A 27,718-nucleotide genomic window follows, 5' to 3' on the forward strand; every position below is an offset into this window, starting at 1 on the left:
TTCTGTGCAGGGTAAATACTGACTGCATTATTTTGACACTGCAATTTAGATTTCAGTTTCAAAACACCCCACCCAAATGTAACTCTCTCTGCACATGTTACATCTGCCCCACCTGCAGTGCACAAGGTTTTGCCCATATTGAGAACAATTTTGTACTGCGATCAGATCTGAATAAGGGCCTAGGTCAATCCATTTTATTTAACAACATTATCAGAACAATTGGTCTTTTGTTAAAGTTTATTTCACCATTTTTCCAATTGGCTGTATTATAATTTCTATATTGTATCATTTCTGTTCTTGTCATTTGCTACAGATATGCCGGAGCGACTGGATGCTGTGCAGGCTGTTCTGTGGGACAAGGAAATAGGAGTCTGGTTGGACTTTAATATAGAGGATCATAGACACAATCCAAACTTCTACCCCACCAACTTGGCTCCACTTTGGGCCTCATGTTACTCTGGCACGAGGCTGTGGACAAAGCAGTCTCCTACTTAGAGGTAATTAATTATCTTGTATTATATTATTTTTCTATTTGTTCCTAATTGTATTACATACTCCAGGCTTGCCTACCCTCCTGGAATTGCCGTGAGGCTCCAGAAAATCGGGTCCCCCGGGAAGGTGGGCAATCCTCCCGCATTGGCCAGGCAGCCCCCGCACCCCCTTCCCTGCAGCACAAAATGACCTTTTTTTGCGGGTCCGCGAATTACGTTGTTTGACTGTCGTGGGGGTGGGACTTGATGACGTCTGCCTGTCCCGCCCCCCTGACTTGCTGCTGTCAGCAAGTATGACATACTCCTATGGTATTGATTCCATCTGTTAATATCGAAATTCGTGCAGACCCTAGTGCGGGATCAAAACCTAAACACTTGCCAATACTGAGAGAGCGGTCCAATCAGGAACTATAGGTGCGCCATGTATCCCAGAATTCCAATGGCAGGCCAGGTTCATGCCACTGGAAAGAGGAGTGAATGCAGGATTGCATGAAGGAGCATAAACTTCTAGGCATCAGAAGTGTGGGTGTAGTTCCAGTCAGGTAGGTTAAGGGTTAAGTTGGGTTGCTAGGCAGAATAGGACAGGGGATGGGAGTAGAATAGGGGGAGGAGCTAGGAGGACATCTTAGGGCATTGCTCAAGTTTAACCTACCTCTTCCTCAGCAGGTTTTTGAAGGAGAAGGTGCTGTTGGTGAGTCCTCCATTTTCTGTATTCGGTGTCTTTTTATCTTTCTCTTCTGCTTCCTATTTTCTGTCCTTCCATTTTCTCCTGTTGGGACGATGGATCGCCCGAGGAGGAGAGCTGCTCCCCCCGCCAGATTCAGTGAGGGGGCCAATGGCGGGGCTCCGGCGGCACGCCGCCGCCGATTATCGCTGTCCCCCGGGAGCGCCCCTGCCTCTGCCGGAGTGGCAGACAGGTCAGAGCGGCCTCCGGAGCGGGCTGGGCGAGCGCGGTGGCGGGCGGCGCAGCCGGAGCATCACGCCGCGCCGCCCGCGTCATTGCAAGTGGCCGGGACCTCGCGCCTGCCGTCGGGCGCAGGCAGCTCTGGGTTACCCGCCGGGGGCCCGCGTCGTAGCGGGCGCGGCCGCCGGGCGGGTGGGGGTTCTCAGGCCGCGGCAGCCATAAATGAGGGAGCGGAGGGGCTTGGCCTGCAGCACGGCGCGGATGCGCCATTGAACCACGCTGGGGAAGGGCCTTCAGGCCTAACAGGGTCAGGGAGCACGGGGCCTCAGGTGACTGCGAGGGATAAAGCCCCCTCAGCCTCTAGGAAGGGAGCCCGGTCTAGAAGGGGGCAGCAGGGGGTCCCTACTAATATGCCTGCGGGGGTTTCCATGCTGGCAGCGGACGCTGTCGGCACGCATTCCTCGCCCGCCCCGCACAGTGATGGGCTGGGGGGTGGCACTGGTCCTTTACCACTACCTGCCCAGCAGAGTTGGGGTGCACCCCGCTCCTTGGGTGGGGAGGGGGTGGGCCAGGCCGCTGCTGCCTTCCCGGTCGCGCAGACGGGCGGGATGGGGGCGTGTTCTTCTGTTCCTCCGGCACTGGGGACCCCGGGCAGTGCGGCTCAGGGGGTTAGTAGTACCTCAGCATCTGCAATACTGCTATCGGTGTTAGGGGCAATAACGCCTATCCTGGCAGCACAGGCGGCCGGGGGAGATACGACACAGCAGACGTTGACGGCCATCCCTTCTTTGATAGCTCAGCTGTCGACACTTTGCGGGTCGTCTATGGCGGCTGGCCAGCCCGCACCAACAGGGGCGGGGTGTCCCTCCACGGTGGCGGCAGCTAACCCAGAGCCTAGCTCTGTGCCGGCGTCCGGTGTTTCTGATTGTGTTGCAGGTGAGGCGTCAAAGGTGCAGGATGATGATGGTGACACGACCTCAACATCTGAGAGTGAGGACACGGAGCAAGACACGCAGGAGTCGTCATCAGGTGAGAGTGATGTGGAATGGTCTCCCGGTTCCTTGGGGGCGGGTTCCGGGGGTAGTCTTGGCAGGCGGGGTGCCAGGCGAGAGGGGAGTGGTAAGAAGAGGAAAAGTAGGTCTCGGAAGCGCAGCAAACGCTCGCGGCGTAGGCGCAACAGTAGGAGCACCAGTCCGGAGGAGGGTAGCCCTTCCGACGTGGTTAGATGCACCTACACGAAAGTGCTAAGGGGTTTGCGCCCGCGCATGAGGGATCGGATAGACAGGGGTAAATACGTGGATGTGTTTGCCTTGACGGACAAGACAAGGAAAGCCTTGTCGGCCGCCAAGAAAAAAGATGGCATAGGTGAAGGGGTTCACCGCTCCTACGTGAACTGGTTGAAAGGCTTTTACATGTTCGCAGCGTGTTATATTGAGACACGCCCTGAGGAGGCTCTGAACGTCATGCGGTATCTGCATATGATACATAGCATGTTCTGTTCGAAGCGTCCTTTGGCTTGGCTAAAATACGATGAGGAGTTCAGGAGGAAGCAGCACGGGTTGCGTATTATGGACCTTGGGGTGAAGGACGTCGAGGTCTGGCTGGAGGTCACCGACCCCCCTCAGGACTCAGATGAGCCGTCATCTTCCAAGGTCCCTAAAAAGGGCGAGCGGGGTCTTTTTCGTGCCCCAGGGGCTTCCAAGTCAAAGGGCCGTTGTTTCGCATTTAACAACGGTAACTGCACGGTTGGGGCAAAATGCCGCTTCAAGCATCTCTGCCTCAGATGCGGGAACAACCACCCCGCCAAGGACTGCTCTAGGCCCTCCGGCTCCGGGAGCGGCGGTAAGCAGCCCGGTTTGGTCCCTTCTAAATAGGGCTCCCACGCCGGTTAGCGCCGCGGCCATGCTGCCTTGGCTGGGGCGTTATCCGCTCAAGGATCAGGCGAAATTCTTGCGTGAGGGCTTCACGCTAGGTTTTCGCATACCTATTTCTACCAGCGTACCTCTTCACCACCCCAGAAACTTGCGTTCCGCAAGGGAGTTGCCCCACATCGTTAAGGGTAAGGTGGCAAAGGAGGTGCGGTTAGGACGAATGGTCGGTCCGTTTGCCGCGCCTCCTTTGCCAAATTTGGTTTTGTCACCGGTAGGGGTGGTCCCCAAAAAGACCCCCGGGGAATATAGGCTTATCCAGCACCTATCCCACCCGGAGGGGGCGTCGGTGAATGATGCAATACCGGAAGAGATATCTTTGGTGAGGTATCAGTCATTTGACGAGGCCTTGGAACTGGTTAAGCGAACAGGTCACCGAGCACTTTTGGGCAAGGTGGACATTGAGTCGGCCTTTCGCCTGCTGCCGCTTCACCCCGAGTCGTTTCACCTCATGGGTTTCCGCCTGGAAGACGGGTACTACGTCGATAGGTGCTTGCCCATGGGTTGCTCTGTCTCCTGTAAGTTCTTTGAGATTTTCAGCTCTTTCCTGCAGTGGTGTATCTGCACCAAGGCAGGCGAGCCTGGGGTGACACACTACTTAGACGACTTCTTGTGTGTGGGTGCCGCAGATTCAGAGAGCTGCGCCAGGTTGCTTTTTGTCACTAAGACGCTTTTCAAAGAATTCGGGGTACCGGTGGCTTTGGATAAGTGTGAGGGACCCTGCATGCGTATTACTTACCTGGGCATTGAGATTGACACGGCAGCTGGTTGCTGTCGCTTGCCAGCGGATAAGATCGCGAAGCTAGGCGAGGCGATACAGAGGGCATTAGCGGGTGGTAAAGTTACCTTGAAACAGTGCCAATCTTTGCTGGGTTTACTTAACTTCGCTTGCCGGGTGATCCCTATGGGGAGGGTGTTTTGCCGAAAATTGGAGCGGGCATCTGCCGGGGTTAAAAGGGCGCACCATTTCATCAGACTGTCGGCGGAAGTTCGCGGGGACCTGCGGACATGGGATTCCTTCTTAAGGGGTTTCAACGGGGTAGCCATTTGGCAGTCAGGGGAGGTGTCTAGCAGGGAGTTGCAGCTGTTTACAGACGCAGCGGGGGCTTCCGGTTATGGGGCATTCTTTGATGGGGCCTGGTCGGCTTCCCTCTGGCCAGAGCTATGGTTTCGGCAGGGTCTGGTAAAAAATCTCCTCCTCTTGGAGCTGTTCCCTATTGTCGTGGCGGTCGAGCTTTGGGGGGAGCGTTTTAGGGACCGCAAGGTGGTGTTCTGGTGTGACAATCTGGGCGTGGTGCACGCTATTAATGGCCAGCGATCGTCCTCGATGCCTGTTCTTCGCTTGCTAGCTCACCTGGTTTTGCGCTGTTTGCATCTTAACATTCATTTCGTTGCTAGACATGTCCCTGGCATTGAGAACAATATCGCAGACGCGCTCTCCAGGCAGCAATGGGACAGGTTTAGAGAATTAGCCCCTTCTGCAGCACTTTGCGGTGAAGTTTGCCCTTCTCATTGTTGGCAGGTGGTTTGGCCGGGCTGAACACGTTGGCCAGCCAGTCGGTGGCTCCTGCCACGCTGGCGAAATATCGGGCAGCTTATCAGCAGTGGGAAGCGTTCCTAGCGCGCAAGCGGAGTGAAGGTAAGCCGGCCTTTCGCCTGTTTTTAGATTGGATTTGGCAAATGCATCAGGCAGGGAAGTCAAGATCGGCGGTAGGTCAAATGCTAGCTGGCGTCTCATTTTTTCTGAAGTTGCAGGGCAGGCACGACTTCACCAGAAGTTTCTTGGTGAGTCGTGCTATGAAAGGTTGGGCGCGGGCGGCCCCCATTGCCGCGGACCGTAGACGTCCGATTACAGCTGCGATGCTAAAGGATTTAATGGCGACATTGCAGGATATTTGCGCAGGCGAATTTGAAGTCTTGCTATTTCGGCTCGCTTTTGCGATGGCTTTTCACGGAGCCTTTCGGATAAGCGAGTTGGTCGCAGCCTCCAAGGTGGCTCTGCCACCTCTCTTGCGGTCGCACGTGTTAGTGGCGGAGTCCGTGAGTTGCAACATACGGAGATCCAAAACTGACCAGCTGGGGAAGAGCCGTTGGGTATCCTTACCCGCGTGCCCCGACCCAGACATTTGCCCAGTTAAGCTAGCCCAATTATATCTGGGACATAGGCCACAGGGTGAAGGGGCATGGTTGCAGCATCTAGACGGCTCGCCGGTGACGGTGTATCAGTTTAGGTGGGTGTTTTGCGACAGTGTTTGCAGAAAGTTGGGTTGTCGCCTAGAGCCTTTGGCACGCACTCCTTTCGCATTGGCGCGGCCACGACGGCAGCATCATTGGGCTTCTCGGTGGCAGAGATAAAGGCTCTTGGTCGGTGGAAGTCCAATGCTTACAAACGTTATCTAAGGTAGAGCGCGCGCAGTCAGGCCGGTCCTAGCAGGGTTGCCTATTGCCGGTCCTAACAAGGTTTTGGCTATTGCCGTTTATTACAGCTCTTTTTTCGCCATGTTAGTCATAATTTTGCAGGCCGGCCCGACTTTCAGGGTTTGGCTATTCACTGTGGTGAGTTCTTTTTTTTTCAGCTTACCTTTCTTTTCTTTTGTTCAGTGGCATGCGGGTGGGGAGACGGGGCCACGGGTCTGGCCTCGGGGCCTTTTCAGAATAGCGGCACGGGGTTGCTTGGCTCGGGCCGCTTGACTGGGAGGTCTCTGGCTTGGCGCGTTGTGCCGTGTCCACACCTTCATTCTGGTGAACGTGACCTGGAGCACTTTTTCGCCACTCGCCCTGTTTCACCAGTGGGGGTCCCGTTGGATTTTGCCCTGTTTTTCTCCTGACATACCCGGTGGGGGTGATTGGCCCTTCTCCCATCGTGGCAGGTTTTACAGGTTTTCACTCCGGGCAGGTCACAACCCCTCCCCGTCCCATTAATTTGCCCTACAGCCCCGGCCCGGCCCTAGTTAAGTCACTTCCATAGGTATTGGGAGATTAAGAACGTTTTCTAACTTTTCGTACGTTATTTGCAGGTTCTGAAGTGGATGAGCGACCAATCTGGTTTGTAGGTCATTCGTTTATCTATTGGGCATCTAGGTCAGAGCGGTCGAGGAGCACGTCAGTGTTTGCAGCATGGGAAAGGGTTAGATGGCTAGGGCGCAGGGGGATGCGATGGGATGAGTTGTTGGTAGCGGTCAATAGGAATGCTGAGCTGTTTGGTTCGCCAGCAATAGTGGTCATTCATTTAGGGGGTAACGACATAGGTAAGGTGTCGTCACTACAGTTGAGATTGAAGATTGTGAATGATTTGGAGGTGATAAAGTCACGCTGGCCCTGGTGCCAGGTTGTTTGGTCAGCCATAATACCACGGCGTGTCTGGAGGAGCACTTTGTCAGGTGTCATCTTAGATAAAGCTAGGCGAAAGGTGAATAACTTTGTGTATAAGAAAGTGGTAGCATTCGGTGGCATTGTGGTGGAGCATCCATTGATAAGGTTCAGGGACGCCCATCTGTTTAGGAAAGACGGAGTGCATCTGACTGAGGAAGGAGTTTCCTTGTTCTTGGAGAGCATTGTTAGGGGGCTTAACAGCTTAGTGGAAAGGGAGTGAGGATGGTCTATGGTGGCGGCAACGGCTTGGCCGTCGTGTTGGCGGGAAAGAACGGCAGTTGCAGTGGACGTTACAATGCAGGAGTAGGGTGCGCTCTCTAGCTGATACATCGCATTCGGAGTTTGGCTTTCTGGCCGGCTTCTGTGCGCTGTATTGGGTGGAGAGCTGGATACCTAGATTGGGTTGGCGTGGGCCAACCATAGGAGTTCACCATGTCATGGACATGAGTGGATGTGATAAAGGGTGATGTCACTGCGGGACTGGCCGTTCTTTCTTGTTGCCACCATGGCGTAATTGAGTCATTTAAATAAATTTATTGGTTGACCAATTTTAAAAGGCATTTACAGTTGTCCGTGTGTTTATTTCTAGTTATGTTAAAGTTAGTTATTAGTGTGTTGGTTAATTAAATGGAACTACAAAGGCGACACAACACAGATATGCCGATAGAAAGTTTAAAGTTTATTTACAAACGCATTATTACTGGTTACTAATGAAGTAATATGTAAGAATATATATAATGTAATATAACGTATGAAGTAGCTTTTATGAACTTGGCAGAGTATATATAATGGGGTATATTGGTTTGCAAATCCACTGTACTGGTTTCTCATTTCCCTACAGTATTTGGCATGATGTTACATTACCTATTTGCTTTCTCAATGCCAAAACGTAAAAAAAAAAACTTTTTGAAAAATAAAACTGATTTAAAATCTTACTTATATTGTCTGTATTATTTATAAATAGTGATAAAGATTTTCATGAATAGATGAGCAGGACCCTCATCCCTCGTGTGCTTTCCTTCTCTTAATGTCCCATACACTATGCGATTTGGGCCAATTCCGGTAGATCAAGCTGAGATATTGGGTGAAATCGGTCCAAATCGCATGTGTATAATATCCGTTCTGATGCACAGTCCTGTGTTCATCGGAGCGGAGTCGGAGGTTGGACATTCGGCGGGGGATCAGGTGCGACTTCTCCCTTCAGAGAATTTGCATAGTGCATGGGGGCCTTTACTTAAGCCATCTTTGATAGCACCAAACCCTGTGGTTTTCTACCACGCTGATACCCTGCGGATGTAGCTATAGTTATGTGCCCTGTACTTGTCCTCTATTGTATTCAGCTGTAGGTCACTGTTTCCCTCATTTGTATATGTACTCTGTAATTGGGCCCGGGGGATCCTTTGTGGTGCCATATAAATAAAGTATAATAACCATAATAATATGCGACCAGTGGCAAACGCAGGATTTTCAGAAGGGGGTTTCCAGAGGGGCGGAGCAAAGCACGGAGATGGACACTTAGGTGACCCAGTATATGCCGGGTCAGTTAAAGTATTATAGATAGACCAAATGTATATAAATAATATTAATAATAAAAATATATATATACATACATACACATACATACATACATACAGGGGCGTCAACAGCAGTGTAGACCCCTGCGCATAGCAATGTATTGGGGCCCCTGTCAGGAATGTGCTATGAAGCCCCATCACCCATCTACTGGTAGTGTCCTAACATAATTATTAAAAGATCTATGTATCAGAATCAGAATCAACTTTATTGGCCATGTGTGCTTGTGCACACTAGGAATTTTTTGTGGATCGTATTACACAACAAGAATACAATAAAACCACTAACAGCACACATTATGTATAACTGACTGACGTACCTGGCATTGTCCTGGTTTAAGCCTTTGAGTTATTAAATTATCAATGAGTTGGATATAATGGTTATCATTTATAAATAATTGGCAGCTCTTCCAACACACCCATGGGGTGGCTGCTGAGTGTCGTTTTTTTTTTTGTTGGGGTTTCGCCAGTAGCCCTATTCCCCAGTTTTCCTTCAGGTGTAAAAGTTTCCATACACGTTACAATTATTGAATACAGTATTGTATATAATACTGTATACAATAATTGTAACGTGTATGGGTACCTTTACTGCCAGCCCGATTGCTGTTCATGTGTGCAATGTGTAATGACCAACCTTGAAAGGAGTGTACACCGGAAGATGCTGTGGCTTTGGTCTCAAATTGCGGTTGGGGATTCTTTGCTGGATACAGGGAGGAAAATCACGCAGCGGCCTTGCACTTTTTCTCACTTGATAAATATTCCCAGACCTGGGCAGGATCCCACGGCCATGCTCTGGAGGATGAGGGACTTCCGGCAGCACTGTGGTCCCTCTGACGCCCTCGGAAGTCTTATTGGGGACACAGACACGGTTTTTCTCCACTCGCGTCTTGATAAACTTGGCCTTGCTTCCGTAGGTCATTGTGCTGCGGGATTCTTCATAAGCACTATCCGCAGGGCTGATGTGCGTGATCATAACCAATCGGCTTTTCCCGCTCAGTGCTCCCTTTAGCAGCCAGGTCAGCTTGCTGTCCCGATAGTTTATATGGCTGCCTGGTCTGTCACGCAGCGCCATGATACACATCCTGAGGGTAAGAAGGGATCGGTTGATGTATCCTCCTTCTTTCATGGTCTGGCCGCTGTTCTTAGTCTGGCTTGCTCGTTCTGATCCCGCAAGGTCTACCATGTACAACTTGCCTGTGCTCACACTATCACTGGCTGTCTGCTTTATGGTGACCTGCAATACTGCATGTGAGCGGGATGAGGTCTTATTAGCGGCTGTGGGAGCTTCTGTGCGCCGCTTGTTGCCCTTCTTCAGCAGGGTCATGGCTTCCTCAGGAGTGCTAAGGGAGAATGTAGAAATCCCTTCTATGTTGGTGTTGCCATTGGGATCCTCTCTGAGGACCAAAGACCTAGAGGAAGGTCTTAATAGGTCTCGGACGGTTTCATTATAGATCTCCGCATATGATAATGATACAGAGAAATTCTTTTTTTCCCCAGTCTCCTCAATGGCTTTAAACAGGTCCTTCAGGGTGCGATATATTACTCCAGGTTCGCGGTCCTTACCCATCATGGTGAAGGTCTTTCCGGTGCCTGTGGGGCCGTAGGCAAATATGGCAGCATTGTACCCGGACAGGATGTCACACAATAAGGGCTTCACTGTGGAATCATACACAGTCTCCTGGGTAGCTGCCTGGTCAAACACCTGGTTAAATTGGAATGTTGTTTCTCTTGTCCTGGTGGAGCGCAGGACATCGTTAGGATCCTCACCGGGGTCCTGCAATAGCACTGTCTGCGGTCCGAGCTGGTGTGTGATGCATCGGGCGCGGTTCTTAGTCTCCGTCAAATTAACGGGACGGATGCGCAGAGCGACAGTCATTTGGTGGTCTATAGCTTTATTAGCTTTCGCCTTCTTCATTTTATATCAAACTTCAATCTTCAGAAAAGAGTGAAAAATTATCTGTGTTGGCACAAGTCCAGCAATATTAGATATGACTCAGGAAGCAGTCAGCTGCCAGTGTTCTACCCATCACAGCCCATTGTGACATCATCGGCCCATTGTGACATCATCGGCCCATTGTGACATCACTAGCTGCCATATGGCAGAAGGGCACTGCTATGTATCTCATCCAGGGTCTGCTGTTACAGAAGTGGTATCGTCTTCTGGTCCCCCTGGGATGTCTTACCTCTTACTTATTTACGTGATAAAAGTTAATAGGCACAAAGAACCTTTTATCTCTGCATGTTTGTAGCCATACACAGCAGTGGGAGCAATTGTATTAGTTCTGAAAGAAAATATATGTTGCCCACAGATGCCAGTGGAAGTGCGCCTCCAGTGGCCAAATTATTAATTACTTTAGTATAGTGTGAATACTGCTTCATCTCTCGCGGCAGTTTTATAATCAGGAGAAATATACTAACCATGTACAGTTACCTTGTAATAAACCAGCTCATGTCCTCTCTTTCTGCAGTGCAATGCATTAAGGACCGCCAAGGATATTATGCCAAGGATCCTTACAAAAACCATGATGGGGACTGGGACAGATGAGGATATGTTAATCCAAATTCTCATCACCAGGGCAGAGGTAACAGGCTATAGTTTGAGAATGGACATTGTGCTGCTAGGAGGACGCAGAGTGTTTCTCACTGATAAGATCACAACATGTGCTGTATGGCCATTCACACAAATTAGGGCCCTTATTCAGATCTGATCGCAGAACAAATTTGTTCTCAAAATGGGCAAAACCATGTGCCCTCCAGGTGGGACAGATGTAACATGTGTAGAGAGAGTTAGATTTTGTTTCTGTGCAGGGTAAATACTGACTGCATTATTTTGACACTGCAATTTAGATTTCAGTTTCAAAACACCCCACCCAAATGTAACTCTCTCTGCACATGTTACATCTGCCCCACCTGCAGTGCACAAGGTTTTGCCCATATTGAGAACAATTTTGTACTGCGATCAGATCTGAATAAGGGCCTAGGTCAATCCATTTTATTTAACAACATTATCAGAACAATTGGTCTTTTGTTAAAGTTTATTTCACCATTTTTCCAATTGGCTGTATTATAATTTCTATATTGTATCATTTCTGTTCTTGTCATTTGCTACAGATATGCCGGAGCGACTGGATGCTGTGCAGGCTGTTCTGTGGGACAAGGAAATAGGAGTCTGGTTGGACTTTAATATAGAGGATCATAGACACAATCCAAACTTCTACCCCACCAACTTGGCTCCACTTTGGGCCTCATGTTACTCTGGCACGAGGCTGTGGACAAAGCAGTCTCCTACTTAGAGGTAATTAATTATCTTGTATTATATTATTTTTCTATTTGTTCCTAATTGTATTACATACTCCAGGCTTGCCTACCCTCCTGGAATTGCCGTGAGGCTCCAGAAAATCGGGTCCCCCGGGAAGGTGGGCAATCCTCCCGCATTGGCCAGGCAGCCCCCGCACCCCCTTCCCTGCAGCACAAAATGACCTTTTTTTGCGGGTCCGCGAATTACGTTGTTTGACTGTCGTGGGGGTGGGACTTGATGACGTCTGCCTGTCCCGCCCCCCTGACTTGCTGCTGTCAGCAAGTATGACATACTCCTATGGTATTGATTCCATCTGTTAATATCGAAATTCGTGCAGACCCTAGTGCGGGATCAAAACCTAAACACTTGCCAATACTGAGAGAGCGGTCCAATCAGGAACTATAGGTGCGCCATGTATCCCAGAATTCCAATGGCAGGCCAGGTTCATGCCACTGGAAAAGTTTATTTACAAACGCATTATTACTGGTTACTAATGAAGTAATATGTAAGAATATATATAATGTAATATAACGTATGAAGTAGCTTTTATGAACTTGGCAGAGTATATATAATGGGGTATATTGGTTTGCAAATCCACTGTACTGGTTTCTCATTTCCCTACAGTATTTGGCATGATGTTACATTACCTATTTGCTTTCTCAATGCCAAAACGTAAAAAAAAAAAAACTTTTTGAAAAATAAAACTGATTTAAAATCTTACTTATATTGTCTGTATTATTTATAAATAGTGATAAAGATTTTCATGAATAGATGAGCAGGACCCTCATCCCTCGTGTGCTTTCCTTCTCTTAATGTCCCATACACTATGCGATTTGGGCCAATTCCGGTAGATCAAGCTGAGATATTGGGTGAAATCGGTCCAAATCGCATGTGTATAATATCCGTTCTGATGCACAGTCCTGTGTTCATCGGAGCGGAGTCGGAGGTTGGACATTCGGCGGGGGATCAGGTGCGACTTCTCCCTTCAGAGAATTTGCATAGTGCATGGGGGCCTTTACTTAAGCCATCTTTGATAGCACCAAACCCTGTGGTTTTCTACCACGCTGATACCCTGCGGATGTAGCTATAGTTATGTGCCCTGTACTTGTCCTCTATTGTATTCAGCTGTAGGTCACTGTTTCCCTCATTTGTATATGTACTCTGTAATTGGGCCCGGGGGATCCTTTGTGGTGCCATATAAATAAAGTATAATAACCATAATAATATGCGACCAGTGGCAAACGCAGGATTTTCAGAAGGGGGTTTCCAGAGGGGCGGAGCAAAGCACGGAGATGGACACTTAGGTGACCCAGTATATGCCGGGTCAGTTAAAGTATTATAGATAGACCAAATGTATATAAATAATATTAATAATAAAAAAATATATATATATATACATACATACACATACATACATACATACAGGGGCGTCAACAGCAGTGTAGACCCCTGCGCATAGCAATGTATTGGGGCCCCTGTCAGGAATGTGCTATGAAGCCCCATCACCCATCTACTGGTAGTGTCCTAACATAATTATTAAAAGATCTATGTATCAGAATCAGAATCAACTTTATTGGCCATGTGTGCTTGTGCACACTAGGAATTTTTTGTGGATCGTATTACACAACAAGAATACAATAAAACCACTAACAGCACACATTATGTATAACTGACTGACGTACCTGGCATTGTCCTGGTTTAAGCCTTTGAGTTATTAAATTATCAATGAGTTGGATATAATGGTTATCATTTATAAATAATTGGCAGCTCTTCCAACACACCCATGGGGTGGCTGCTGAGTGTCGTTTTTTTTTTTGTTGGGGTTTCGCCAGTAGCCCTATTCCCCAGTTTTCCTTCAGGTGTAAAAGTTTCCATACACGTTACAATTATTGAATACAGTATTGTATATAATACTGTATACAATAATTGTAACGTGTATGGGTACCTTTACTGCCAGCCCGATTGCTGTTCATGTGTGCAATGTGTAATGACCAACCTTGAAAGGAGTGTACACCGGAAGATGCTGTGGCTTTGGTCTCAAATTGCGGTTGGGGATTCTTTGCTGGATACAGGGAGGAAAATCACGCAGCGGCCTTGCACTTTTTCTCACTTGATAAATATTCCCAGACCTGGGCAGGATCCCACGGCCATGCTCTGGAGGATGAGGGACTTCCGGCAGCACTGTGGTCCCTCTGACGCCCTCGGAAGTCTTATTGGGTACACAGACACGGTTTTTCTCCACTCGCGTCTTGATAAACTTGGCCTTGCTTCCGTAGGTCATTGTGCTGCGGGATTCTTCATAAGCACTATCCGCAGGGCTGATGTGCGTGATCATAACCAATCGGCTTTTCCCGCTCAGTGCTCCCTTTAGCAGCCAGGTCAGCTTGCTGTCCCGATAGTTTATATGGCTGCCTGGTCTGTCACGCAGCGCCATGATACACATCCTGAGGGTAAGAAGGGATCGGTTGATGTATCCTCCTTCTTTCATGGTCTGGCCGCTGTTCTTAGTCTGGCTTGCTCGTTCTGATCCCGCAAGGTCTACCATGTACAACTTGCCTGTGCTCACACTATCACTGGCTGTCTGCTTTATGGTGACCTGCAATACTGCATGTGAGCGGGATGAGGTCTTATTAGCGTCTGTGGGAGCTTCTGTGCGCCGCTTGTTGCCCTTCTTCAGCAGGGTCATGGCTTCCTCAGGAGTGCTAAGGGAGAATGTAGAAATCCCTTCTATGTTGGTGTTGCCATTGGGATCCTCTCTGAGGACCAAAGACCTAGAGGAAGGTCTTAATAGGTCTCGGACGGTTTCATTATAGATCTCCGCATATGATAATGATACAGAGAAATTCTTTTTTTCCCCAGTCTCCTCAATGGCTTTAAACAGGTCCTTCAGGGTGCGATATATTACTCCAGGTTCGCGGTCCTTACCCATCATGGTGAAGGTCTTTCCGGTGCCTGTGGGGCCGTAGGCAAATATGGCAGCATTGTACCCGGACAGGATGTCACACAATAAGGGCTTCACTGTGGAATCATACACAGTCTCCTGGGTAGCTGCCTGGTCAAACACCTGGTTAAATTGGAATGTTGTTTCTCTTGTCCTGGTGGAGCGCAGGACATCGTTAGGATCCTCACCGGGGTCCTGCAATAGCACTGTCTGCGGTCCGAGCTGGTGTGTGATGCATCGGGCGCGGTTCTTAGTCTCCGTCAAATTAACGGGACGGATGCGCAGAGCGACAGTCATTTGGTGGTCTATAGCTTTATTAGCTTTCGCCTTCTTCATTTTATATCAAACTTCAATCTTCAGAAAAGAGTGAAAAATTATCTGTGTTGGCACAAGTCCAGCAATATTAGATATGACTCAGGAAGCAGTCAGCTGCCAGTGTTCTACCCATCACAACCCATTGTGACATCATCGGCCCATTGTGACATCATCGGCCCATTGTGACATCACTAGCTGCCATATGGCAGAAGGGCACTGCTATGTATCTCATCCAGGGTCTGCTGTTACAGAAGTGGTATCGTCTTCTGGTCCCCCTGGGATGTCTTACCTCTTACTTATTTACGTGATAAAAGTTAATAGGCACAAAGAACCTTTTATCTCTGCATGTTTGTAGCCATACACAGCAGTGGGAGCAATTGTATTAGTTCTGAAAGAAAATATATGTTGCCCACAGATGCAAGTGGAAGTGCGCCTCCAGTGGCCAAATTATTAATTACTTTAGTATAGTGTGAATACTGCTTCATCTCTCGCGGCAGTTTTATAATCAGGAGAAATATACTAACCATGTACAGTTACCTTGTAATAAACCAGCTCATGTCCTCTCTTTCTGCAGTACAATGCATTAAGGACCGCCAAGGATATTATGCCAAGGATCCTTACAAAAACCATGATGGGGACTGGGACAGATGAGGATATGTTAATCCAAATTCTCATCACCAGGGCAGAGGTAACAGGCTATAGTTTGAGAATGGACATTGTGCTGCTAGGAGGACGCAGAGTGTTTCTCACTGATAAGATCACAACATGTGCTGTATGGCCATTCACACAAATTCGGGCCCTTATTCAGATCTGATCGGAGAACAAATTTGTTTTCAAAATGGGCAAAACCATGTGCCCTCCAGGTGGGACAGATGTAACGTGTAGAGAGAGTTAGATTTTGTTTCTGTGCAGGGTAAATACTGACTGCATTATTTTGACACTGCAATTTAGATTTCAGTTTCAAAACACCCCACCCAAATGTAACTCTCTCTGCACATGTTACATCTGCCCCACCTGCAGTGCACAAGGTTTTGCCCATATTGAGAACAATTTTGTACTGCGATTAGATCTGAATAAGGGCCTAGGTCAATCCATTTTATTTAACAACATTATCAGAACAATTGGTTTTTTGTTAAAGTTTATTTCACCATTTTTCCAATTGGCTGTATTATAATTTCTATATTGTATCATTTCTGTTCTTGTCATTTGCTACAGATATGCCGGAGCGACTGGATGCTGTGCAGGCTGTTCTGTGGGACAAGGAAATAGGAGTCTGGTTGGACTTTAATATAGAGGATCATAGACACAATCCAAACTTCTACCCCACCAACTTGGCTCCACTTTGGGCCTCATGTTACTCTGGCACGAGGCTGTGGACAAAGCAGTCTCCTACTTAGAGGTAATTAATTATCTTGTATTATATTATTTTTCTATTTGTTCCTAATTGTATTACATACTCCAGGCTTGCCTACCCTCCTGGAATTGCTGTGAGGCTCCAGAAAATCGTGTCCCCCGGGAAGGTGGGCAATCCTCCCGCATTGGCCAGGCAGCCCCCGCACCCCCTTCCCTGCAGCACAAAATGACCTTTTTTTGCGGGTCCGCGAATTACGTTGTTTGACTGTCGTGGGGGTGGGACTTGATGACGTCTGCCTGTCCCGCCCCCCTGACTTGCTGCTGTCAGCAAGTATGACATACTCCTATGGTATTGATTCCATCTGTTAATATCGAAATTCGTGCAGACCCTAGTGCGGGATGAAAACCTAAACACTTGCCAATACTGAGAGAGCGGTCCAATCAGGAACTATAGGTGCGCCATGTATCCCAGAATTCCAATGGCAGGCCAGGTTCATGCCACTGGAAAAGTTTAATTACAAACGCATTATTACTGGTTACTACTGAAGTAATATGTAAGAATATATATAATGTAATATAACGTATGAAGTAGCTTTTATGAACTTGGCAGAGTATATATAATGGGGTATATTGGTTTGCAAATCCACTGTACTGGTTTCTCATTTCCCTACAGTATTTGGCATGATGTTACATTACCTATTTGCTTTCTCAATGCCAAAACGTAAAAAAAAAAACTTTTTGAAAAATAAAACTGATTTAAAATCTTACTTATATTGTCTGTATTATTTATAAATAGTGATAAAGATTTTCATGAATAGATGAGCAGGACCCTCATCCCTCGTGTGCTTTCCTTCTCTTAATGTCCCATACACTATGCGATTTGGGCCAATTCCGGTAGATCAAGCTGAGATATTGGGTGAAATCGGTCCAAATCGCATGTGTATAATATCCGTTCTGATGCACAGTCCTGTGTTCATCAGTGCGGAGTCGGAGGTTGGACATTCGGCGGGGGATCAGGTGCGACTTCTCCCTTCAGAGAATTTGCATAGTGCATGGGGGCCTTTACTTAAGCCATCTTTGATAGCACCAAACCCTGTGGTTTTCTACCACGCTGATACCCTGCGGATGTAGCTATAGTTATGTGCCCTGTACTTGTCCTCTATTGTATTCAGCTGTAGGTCACTGTTTCCCTCATTTGTATATGTACTCTGTAATTGGGCCCGGGGGATCCTTTGTGGTGCCATATAAATAAAGTATAATAACCATAATAATATGCGACCAGTGGCAAACGCAGGATTTTCAGAAGGGGGTTTCCAGAGGGGCGGAGCAAAGCACGGAGATGGACACTTAGGTGACCCAGTATATGCCGGGTCAGTTAAAGTATTATAGATAGACCAAATGTATATAAATAATATTAATAATAAAAAAAAATATATATATATACATACATACATACATACATACATACAGGGGCGTCAACAGCAGTGTAGACCCCTGCGCATAGCAATGTATTGGGGCTCCTGTCAGGAATGTGCTATGAAGCCCCATCACCCATCTACTGGTAGTGTCCTAGCATAATTATTAAAAGATCTATGTATCAGAATCAGAATCAACTTTATTGGCCATGTGTGCTTGTGCACACTAGGAATTTTTTGTGGATCGTATTACATAACAAGAATACAATAAAACCACTAACAGCACACATTATGTATAACTGACTGACGTACCTGGCATTGTCCTGGTTTAAGCCTTTGAGTTATTAAATTATCAATGAGTTGGATATAATGGTTATCATTTATAAATAATTGGCAGCTCTTCCAACACACCCATGGGGTGGCTGCTGAGTGTCGTTTTTTTTTTGTTGGGGTTTCGCCAGTAGCCCTATTCCCCAGTTTTCCTTCAGGTGTAAAAGTTTCCATACACGTTACAATTATTGAATACAGTATTGTATATAATACTGTATACAATAATTGTAACGTGTATGGGTACCTTTACTGCCAGCCCGATTGCTGTTCATGTGTGCAATGTGTAATGACCAACCTTGAAAGGAGTGTACACCGGAAGATGCTGTGGCTTTGGTCTCAAATTGCGGTTGGGGATTCTTTGCTGGATACAGGGAGGAAAATCACGCAGCGGCCTTGCACTTTTTCTCACTTGATAAATATTCCCAGACCTGGGCAGGATCCCACGGCCATGCTCTGGAGGATGAGGGACTTCCGGCAGCACTGTGGTCCCTCTGACGCCCTCGGAAGTCTTATTGGGGACACAGACACGGTTTTTCTCCACTCGCGTCTTGATAAACTTGGCCTTGCTTCCGTAGGTCATTGTGCTGCGGGATTCTTCATAAGCACTATCCGCAGGGCTGATGTGCGTGATCATAACCAATCGGCTTTTCCCGCTCAGTGCTCCCTTTAGCAGCCAGGTCAGCTTGCTGTCCCGATAGTTTATATGGCTGCCTGGTCTGTCATGCAGCGCCATGATACACATCCTGAGGGTAAGAAGGGATCGGTTGATGTATCCTCCTTCTTTCATGGTCTGGCCGCTGTTCTTAGTCTGGCTTGCTCGTTCTGATCCCGCAAGGTCTACCATGTACAACTTGCCTGTGCTCACACTATCACTGGCTGTCTGCTTTATGGTGACCTGCAATACTGCATGTGAGCGGGATGAGGTCTTATTAGCGGCTGTGGGAGCTTCTGTGCGCCGCTTGTTGCCCTTCTTCAGCAGGGTCATGGCTTCCTCAGGAGTGCTAAGGGAGAATGTAGAAATCCCTTCTATGTTGGTGTTGCCATTGGGATCCTCTCTGAGGACCAAAGACCTAGAGGAAGGTCTTAATAGGTCTCGGACGGTTTCATTATAGATCTCCGCATATGATAATGATACAGAGAAATTCTTTTTTTCCCCAGTCTCCTCAATGGCTTTAAACAGGTCCTTCAGGGTGCGATATATTACTCCAGGTTCGCGGTCCTTACCCATCATGGTGAAGGTCTTTCCGGTGCCTGTGGGGCCGTAGGCAAATATGGCAGCATTGTACCCGGACAGGATGTCACACAATAAGGGCTTCACTGTGGAATCATACACAGTCTCCTGGGTAGCTGCCTGGTCAAACACCTGGTTAAATTGGAATGTTGTTTCTCTTGTCCTGGTGGAGCGCAGGACATCGTTAGGATCCTCACCGGGGTCCTGCAATAGCACTGTCTGCGGTCCGAGCTGGTGTGTGATGCATCGGGCGCGGTTCTTAGTCTCCGTCAAATTAACGGGACGGATGCGCAGAGCGACAGTCATTTGGTGGTCTATAGCTTTATTAGCTTTCGCCTTCTTCATTTTATATCAAACTTCAATCTTCAGAAAAGAGTGAAAAATTATCTGTGTTGGCACAAGTCCAGCAATATTAGATATGACTCAGGAAGCAGTCAGCTGCCAGTGTTCTACCCATCACAACCCATTGTGACATCATCGGCCCATTGTGACATCATCGGCCCATTGTGACATCACTAGCTGCCATATGGCAGAAGGGCACTGCTATGTATCTCATCCAGGGTCTGCTGTTACAGAAGTGGTATCGTCTTCTGGTCCCCCTGGGATGTCTTACCTCTTACTTATTTACGTGATAAAAGTTAATAGGCACAAAGAACCTTTTATCTCTGCATGTTTGTAGCCATACACAGCAGTGGGAGCAATTGTATTAGTTCTGAAAGAAAATATATGTTGCAAACAGATGCCAGTGGAACAATACAAAATAGAAAACAGTGAAGGGGGATTTGGGGCTGTTTTCTAGGTATACCTGCGCACGGAATTTATTGTTGTGTGCCTATGACTAGCAGCTGCACTCTAACGGGTGACTAGGTCCGTTTATGGTTTACAGTATATAGAGATGGGTTTTAGTGCTGCGCTCTGTCACTAGGAGTCTACCAGTGATGGGTTAAAACAAAATGGTTTTTATTGTGCAAACAAAATATATCTTAATGATGCGTATAACAAAATCTCTTTTCAATACAATGTCCAGTCAGTGGAAGTGCGCCTCCAGTGGCCAAATTATTAATTACCTTAGTATAGTGTGAATACTGCTTCATCTCTCGCGGCAGTTTTATAATCAGGAGAAATATACTAACCATGTACAGTTACCTTGTAATAAACCAGCTCATGTCCTCTCTTTCTGCAGTACAATGCATTAAGGACCGCCAAGGATATTATGCCAAGGATCCTTACAAAAACCATGATGGGGACTGGGACAGATGAGGATATGTTAATCCAAATTCTCATCACCAGGGCAGAGGTAACAGGCTATAGTTTGAGAATGGACATTGTGCTGCTAGGAGGACGCAGAGTGTTTCTCACTGATAAGATCACAACATGTGCTGTATGGCCATTCACACAAATTAGGGCCCTTATTCAGATCTGATCGCAGAACAAATTTGTTCTCAAAATGGGCAAAACCATGTGCCCTCCAGGTGGGACAGATGTAACATGTGTAGAGAGAGTTAGATTTTGTTTCTGTGCAGGGTAAATACTGACTGCATTATTTTGACACTGCAATTTAGATTTCAGTTTCAAAACACCCCACCCAAATGTAACTCTCTCTGCACATGTTACATCTGCCCCACCTGCAGTGCACAAGGTTTTGCCCATATTGAGAACAATTTTGTACTGCGATCAGATCTGTGCCTAGGTCAATCCATTTTATTTAACAACATTATCAGAACAATTGGTCTTTTGTTAAAGTTTATTTCACCATTTTTCCAATTGGCTGTATTATAATTTCTATATTGTATCATTTCTATTATTGTTATTTGCTACAGATATGCCGGAGCGACTGGATGCTGTGCAGGCTGTTCTGTGGGACAAGGAAATAGGAGTCTGGTTGGACTTTAATATAGAGGATCATAGACACAATCCAAACTTCTACCCCACCAACTTGGCTCCACTTTGGGCCTCATGTTACTCTGGCACAAGGCTGTGGACAAAGCAGTCTCCTACTTAGAGGTAATTAATTATCTTGTATTATATTATTTTTCTATTTGTTCCTAATTGTATTACATACTCCAGGCTTGCCTACCCTCCTGGAATTGCCGTGAGGCTCCCGAAAATCGGATCCCCCGGGAAGGTGGGCAATCCTCCCGCATTGGCCAGGCAGCCCCCGCACCCCCTTCCCTGCAGCACAAAATGACCTTTTTTTGCGGGTCCGCGAATTACGTTGTTTGACTGTCGTGGGGGTGGGGCTTGATGACGTCTGCCTGTCCCGCCCCCCTGACTTGCTGCTGTCAGCAAGTATGACATACTCCTATGGTATTGATTCCATCTGTTAATATCGAAATTCGTGCAGACCCTAGTGCGGGATGAAACACTTGCCAATACTGAGAGAGCGGTCCAATCAGGAACTATAGGTGCGCCATGTATCCCAGAATTCCAATGGCAGGCCAGGTTCATGCCACTGGAAAAGTTTATTTACAAACGCATTATTACTGGTTACTAATGAAGTAATATGTAAGAATATATATAATGTAATATAACGTATGAAGTAGCTTTTATGAACTTGGCATAAAAATATATAATGGGGTATATTGGTTTGCAAATCCACTGTACTGGTTTCTCATTTCCCTACAGTATTTGGCATGATGTTACATTACCTATTTGCTTTCTCAATGCCAAAACGTAAAAAAAAAAAAACTTTTTGAAAAATAAAACTGATTTAAAATCTTACTTATATTGTCTGTATTATTTATAAATAGTGATAAAGATTTTCATGAATAGATGAGCAGGACCCTCATCCCTCGTGTGCTTTCCTTCTCTTAATGTCCCATACACTATGCGATTTGGGCCAATTCCGGTAGATCAAGCTGAGATATTGGGTGAAATCGGTCCAAATCGCATGTGTATAATATCCGTTCTGATGCACAGTCCTGTGTTCATCGGAGCGGAGTCGGAGGTTGGACATTCGGCGGGGGATCAGGTGCGACTTCTCCCTTCAGAGAATTTGCATAGTGCATGGGGGCCTTTACTTAAGCCATCTTTGATAGCACCAAACCCTGTGGTTTTCTACCACGCTGATACCCTGCGGATGTAGCTATAGTTATGTGCCCTGTACTTGTCCTCTATTGTATTCAGCTGTAGGTCACTGTTTCCCTCATTTGTATATGTACTCTGTAATTGGGCCCGGGGGATCCTTTGTGGTGCCATATAAATAAAGTATAATAACCATAATAATATGCGACCAGTGGCAAACGCAGGATTTTCAGAAGGGGGTTTCCAGAGGGGAGGAGCAAAGCACGGAGATGGACACTTAGGTGACCCAGTATATGCCGGGTCAGTTAAAGTATTATAGATAGACCAAATGTATATAAATAATATTAATAATAAAAAAAATATATATATATACATACATACACATACATACATACATACAGGGGCGTCAACAGCAGTGTAGACCCCTGCGCATAGCAATGTATTGGTGCCCCTGTCAGGAATGTGCTATGAAGCCCCATCACCCATCTACTGGTAGTATCCTAGCATAATTATTAAAAGATCTATGTATCAGAATCAGAATCAACTTTATTGGCCATGTGTGCTTGTGCACACTAGGAATTTTTTGTGGATCGTATTACATAACAAGAATACAATAAAACCACTAACAGCACACATTATGTATAACTGACTGACGTACCTGGCATTGTCCTGGTTTAAGCCTTTGAGTTATTAAATTATCAATGAGTTGGATATAATGGTTATCATTTATAAATAATTGGCAGCTCTTCCAACACACCCATGGGGTGGCTGCTGAGTGTCGTTTTTTTTTGGGGGGTTTCGCCAGTAGCCCTATTCCCCAGTTTTCCTTCAGGTGTAAAAGTTTCCATACACGTTACAATTATTGAATACAGTATTGTATATAATACTGTATACAATAATTGTAACGTGTATGGGTACCTTTACTGCCAGCCCGATTGCTATTCATGTGTGCAATGTGTAATGACCAACCTTGAAAGGAGTGTACACCGGAAGATGCTGTGGCTTTGGTCTCAAATTGCGGTTGGGGATTCTTTGCTGGATACAGGGAGGAAAATCACGCAGCGGCCTTGCACTTTTTCTCACTTGATAAATATTCCCAGACCTGGGCAGGATCCCACGGCCATGCTCTGGAGGATGAGGGACTTCCGGCAGCACTGTGGTCCCTCTGACGCCCTCGGAAGTCTTATTGGGGACACAGACACGGTTTTTCTCCACTCGCGTCTTGATAAACTTGGCCTTGCTTCCGTAGGTCATTGTGCTGCGGGATTCTTCATAAGCACTATCCGCAGGGCTGATGTGCGTGATCATAACCAATCGGCTTTTCCCGCTCAGTGCTCCCTTTAGCAGCCAGGTCAGCTTGCTGTCCCGATAGTTTATATGGCTGCCTGGTCTGTCACGCAGCGCCATGATACACATCCTGAGGGTAAGAAGGGATCGGTTGATGTATCCTCCTTCTTTCATGGTCTGGCCGCTGTTCTTAGTCTGGCTTGCTCGTTCTGATCCCGCAAGGTCTACCATGTACAACTTGCCTGTGCTCACACTATCACTGGCTGTCTGCTTTATGGTGACCTGCAATACTGCATGCGAGCGGGATGAGGTCTTATTAGCGGCTGTGGGAGCTTCTGTGCGCCGCTTGTTGCCCTTCTTCAGCAGGGTCATGGCTTCCTCAGGAGTGCTAAGGGAGAATGTAGAAATCCCTTCTATGTTGGTGTTGCCATTGGGATCCTCTCTGAGGACCAAAGACCTAGAGGAAGGTCTTAATAGGTCTCGGACGGTTTCATTATAGATCTCCGCGTATGATAATGATACAGAGAAATTCTTTTTTTCCCCAGTCTCCTCAATGGCTTTAAACAGGTCCTTCAGGGTGCGATATATTACTCCAGGTTCGCGGTCCTTACCCATCATGGTGAAGGTCTTTCCGGTGCCTGTGGGGCCGTAGGCAAATATGGCAGCATTGTACCCGGACAGGATGTCACCCAATAAGGGCTTCACTGTGGAATCATACACAGTCTCCTGGGTAGCTGCCTGGTCAAACACCTGGTTAAATTGGAATGTTGTTTCTCTTGTCCTGGTGGAGCGCAGGACATCGTTAGGATCCTCACCGGGGTCCTGCAATAGCACTGTCTGCGGTCCGAGCCGGTGTGTGATGCATCGGGCGCGGTTCTTAGTCTCCGTCAAATTAACGGGACGGATGCGCAGAGCGACAGTCATTTGGTGGTCTATAGCTTTATTAGCTTTCGCCTTCTTCATTTTATATCAAACTTCAATCTTCAGAAAAGAGTGAAAAATTATCTGTGTTGGCACAAGTCCAGCAATATTAGATATGACTCAGGAAGCAGTCAGCTGCCAGTGTTCTACCCATCACAACCCATTGTGACATCATCGGCCCATTGTGACATCATCGGCCCATTGTGACATCACTAGCTGCCATATGGCAGAAGGGCACTGCTATGTATCTCATCCAGGGTCTGCTGTTACAGAAGTGGTATCGTCTTCTGGTCCCCCTGGGATGTCTTACCTCTTACTTATTTACGTGATAAAAGTTAATAGGCACAAAGAACCTTTTATCTCTGCATGTTTGTAGCCATACACAGCAGTGGGAGCAATTGTATTAGTTCTGAAAGAAAATATATGTTGCCCACAGATGCCAGTGGAAGTGCGCCTCCAGTGGCCAAATTATTAATTACTTTAGTATAGTGTGAATACTGCTTCATCTCTCGCGGCAGTTTTATAATCAGGAGAAATATACTAACCATGTACAGTTACCTTGTAATAAACCAGCTCATGTCCTCTCTTTCTGCAGTACAATGCATTAAGGACCGCCAAGGATATTATGCCAAGGATCCTTACAAAAACCATGATGGGGGACTGGGACAGATGAGGATATGTTAATCCAAATTCTCATCACCAGGGCAGAGGTAACAGGCTATAGTTTGAGAATGGACATTGTGCTGCTAGGAGGACGCAGAGTGTTTCTCACTGATAAGATCACAACATGTGCTGTATGGCCATTCACACAAATTAGGGCCCTTATTCAGATCTGATCGCAGAACAAATTTGTTCTCAAAATGGGCAAAACCATGTGCCCTCCAGGTGGGACAGATGTAACGTGTACAGAGAGTTAGATTTTGTTTCTGTGCAGGGTAAATACTGACTGCATTATTTTGACACTGCAATTTAGATTTCAGTTTCAAAACACCCCACCCAAATGTAACTCTCTCTGCACATGTTACATCTGCACCACCTGCAGTGCACAATGTTTTGCCCATATTGAGAACAATTTTGTACTGCGATTAGATCTGATTAAGTGCCTAGGTCAATCCATTTTATTTAACAACATTATCAGAACAATTGGTCTTTTGTTAAAGTTTATTTCACCATTTTTCCAATTGGCTGTATTATAATTTCTATATTGTATCATTTCTGTTATTGTTATTTGCTACAGATATGCCGGAGCGACTGGATGCTGTGCAGGCTGTTCTGTGGGACAAGGAAATAGGAGTCTGGTTGGACTTTAATATAGAGGATCATAGACACAATCCAAACTTCTACCCCACCAACTTGGCTCCACTTTGGGCCTCATGTTACTCTGGCACGAGGCTGTGGACAAAGCAGTCTCCTACTTAGAGGTAATTAATTATCTTGTATTATATTATTTTTCTATTTGTTCCTAATTGTATTACATACTCCAGGCTTGCCTACCCTCCTGGAATTGCCGTGAGGCTCCCGAAAATCGGATCCCCCGGGAAGGTGGGCAATCCTCCCGCATTGGCCAGGCAGCCCCCGCACCCCCTTCCCTGCAGCACAAAATGACCTTTTTTTGCGGGTCCGCGAATTACGTTGTTTGACTGTCGTGGGGGTGGGGCTTGATGACGTCTGCCTGTCCCGCCCCCCTGACTTGCTGCTGTCAGCAAGTATGACATACTCCTATGGTATTGATTCCATCTGTTAATATCGAAATTCGTGCAGACCCTAGTGCGGGATGAAAACCTAAACACTTGCCAATACTGAGAGAGCGGTCCAATCAGGAACTATAGGTGCGCCATGTATCCCAGAATTCCAATGGCAGGCCAGGTTCATGCCACTGGAAAAGTTTATTTACAAACGCATTATTACTGGTTACTACTGAAGTAATATGTAAGAATATATATAATGTAATATAACGTATGAAGTAGCTTTTATGAACTTGGCAGAGTATATATAATGGGGTATATTGGTTTGCAAATCCACTGTACTGGTTTCTCATTTCCCTACAGTATTTGGCATGATGTTACATTACCTATTTGCTTTCTCAATGCCAAAACGTAAAAAAAAAAAAACTTTTTGAAAAATAAAACTGATTTAAAATCTTACTTATATTGTCTGTATTATTTATAAATAGTGATAAAGATTTTCATGAATAGATGAGCAGGACCCTCATCCCTCGTGTGCTTTCCTTCTCTTAATGTCCCATACACTATGCGATTTGGGCCAATTCCGGTAGATCAAGCTGAGATATTGGGTGAAATCGGTCCAAATCGCATGTGTATAATATCCGTTCTGATGCACAGTCCTGTGTTCATCGGAGCGGAGTCGGAGGTTGGACATTCGGCGGGGGATCAGGTGCGACTTCTCCCTTCAGAGAATTTGCATAGTGCATGGGGGCCTTTACTTAAGCCATCTTTGATAGCACCAAACCCTGTGGTTTTCTACCACGCTGATACCCTGCGGATGTAGCTATAGTTATGTGCCCTGTACTTGTCCTCTATTGTATTCAGCTGTAGGTCACTGTTTCCCTCATTTGTATATGTACTCTGTAATTGGGCCCGGGGGATCCTTTGTGGTGCCATATAAATAAAGTATAATAACCATAATAATATGCGACCAGTGGCAAACGCAGGATTTTCAGAAGGGGGTTTCCAGAGGGGCGGAGCAAAGCACGGAGATGGACACTTAGGTGACCCAGTATATGCCGGGTCAGTTAAAGTATTATAGATAGACCAAATGTACATAAATAATATTAATAATAATAATAAAAAAAAAATATATATATATACATACATACACATACATACATACATACAGGGGCGTCAACAGCAGTGTAGACCCCTGCGCATAGCAATGTATTGGGGCCCCTGTCAGGAATGTGCTATGAAGCCCCATCACCCATCTACTGGTAGTGTCCTAGCATAATTATTAAAAGATCTATGTATCAGAATCAGAATCAACTTTATTGGCCATGTGTGCTTGTGCACACTAGGAATTTTTTGTGGATCGTATTACATAACAAGAATACAATAAAACCACTAACAGCACACATTATGTATAACTGACTGACGTACCTGGCATTGTCCTGGTTTAAGCCTTTGAGTTATTAAATTATCAATGAGTTGGATATAACGGTTATCATTTATAAATAATTGGCAGCTCTTCCAACACACCCATGGGGTGGCTGCTGAGTGTCGTTTTTTTTTGTTGTTGGGGTTTCGCCAGTAGCCCTATTCCCCAGTTTTCCTTCAGGTGTAAAAGTTTCCATACACGTTACAATTATTGAATACAGTATTTG

General features: G+C 46.4%; 1 long non-coding RNA gene across 4 annotated transcripts; it reads left to right on the forward strand.

Annotated features, from left to right (window-relative positions):
- Positions 1-317: 317 nt before the first annotated feature.
- LOC146027133 (uncharacterized) lies at positions 318-25,937 on the forward strand. Of its 4 annotated transcripts, none has more exons than XR_014454696.1 (7): positions 318-497; positions 11,378-11,561; positions 15,395-15,508; positions 16,036-16,219; positions 20,970-21,153; positions 24,977-25,091; positions 25,619-25,937. It is a non-coding gene; the product is annotated as an uncharacterized LOC146027133 (long non-coding RNA). The 4 variants fall into 4 exon arrangements; XR_014454695.1 differs by lacking the exon at positions 15,395-15,508 and adding an exon at positions 20,333-20,446; XR_014454693.1 differs by lacking the exon at positions 15,395-15,508 and having other exon boundaries at positions 25,619-25,873.
- The last annotated feature ends 1,781 nt before the right edge of the window (positions 25,938-27,718 follow it).

This window comes from Crinia signifera, chromosome 8 (assembly GCF_055691185.1).
Source record: "Crinia signifera chromosome 8, ASM5569118v1, whole genome shotgun sequence".
NCBI lineage: Eukaryota > Metazoa > Chordata > Amphibia > Anura > Myobatrachidae > Crinia > Crinia signifera.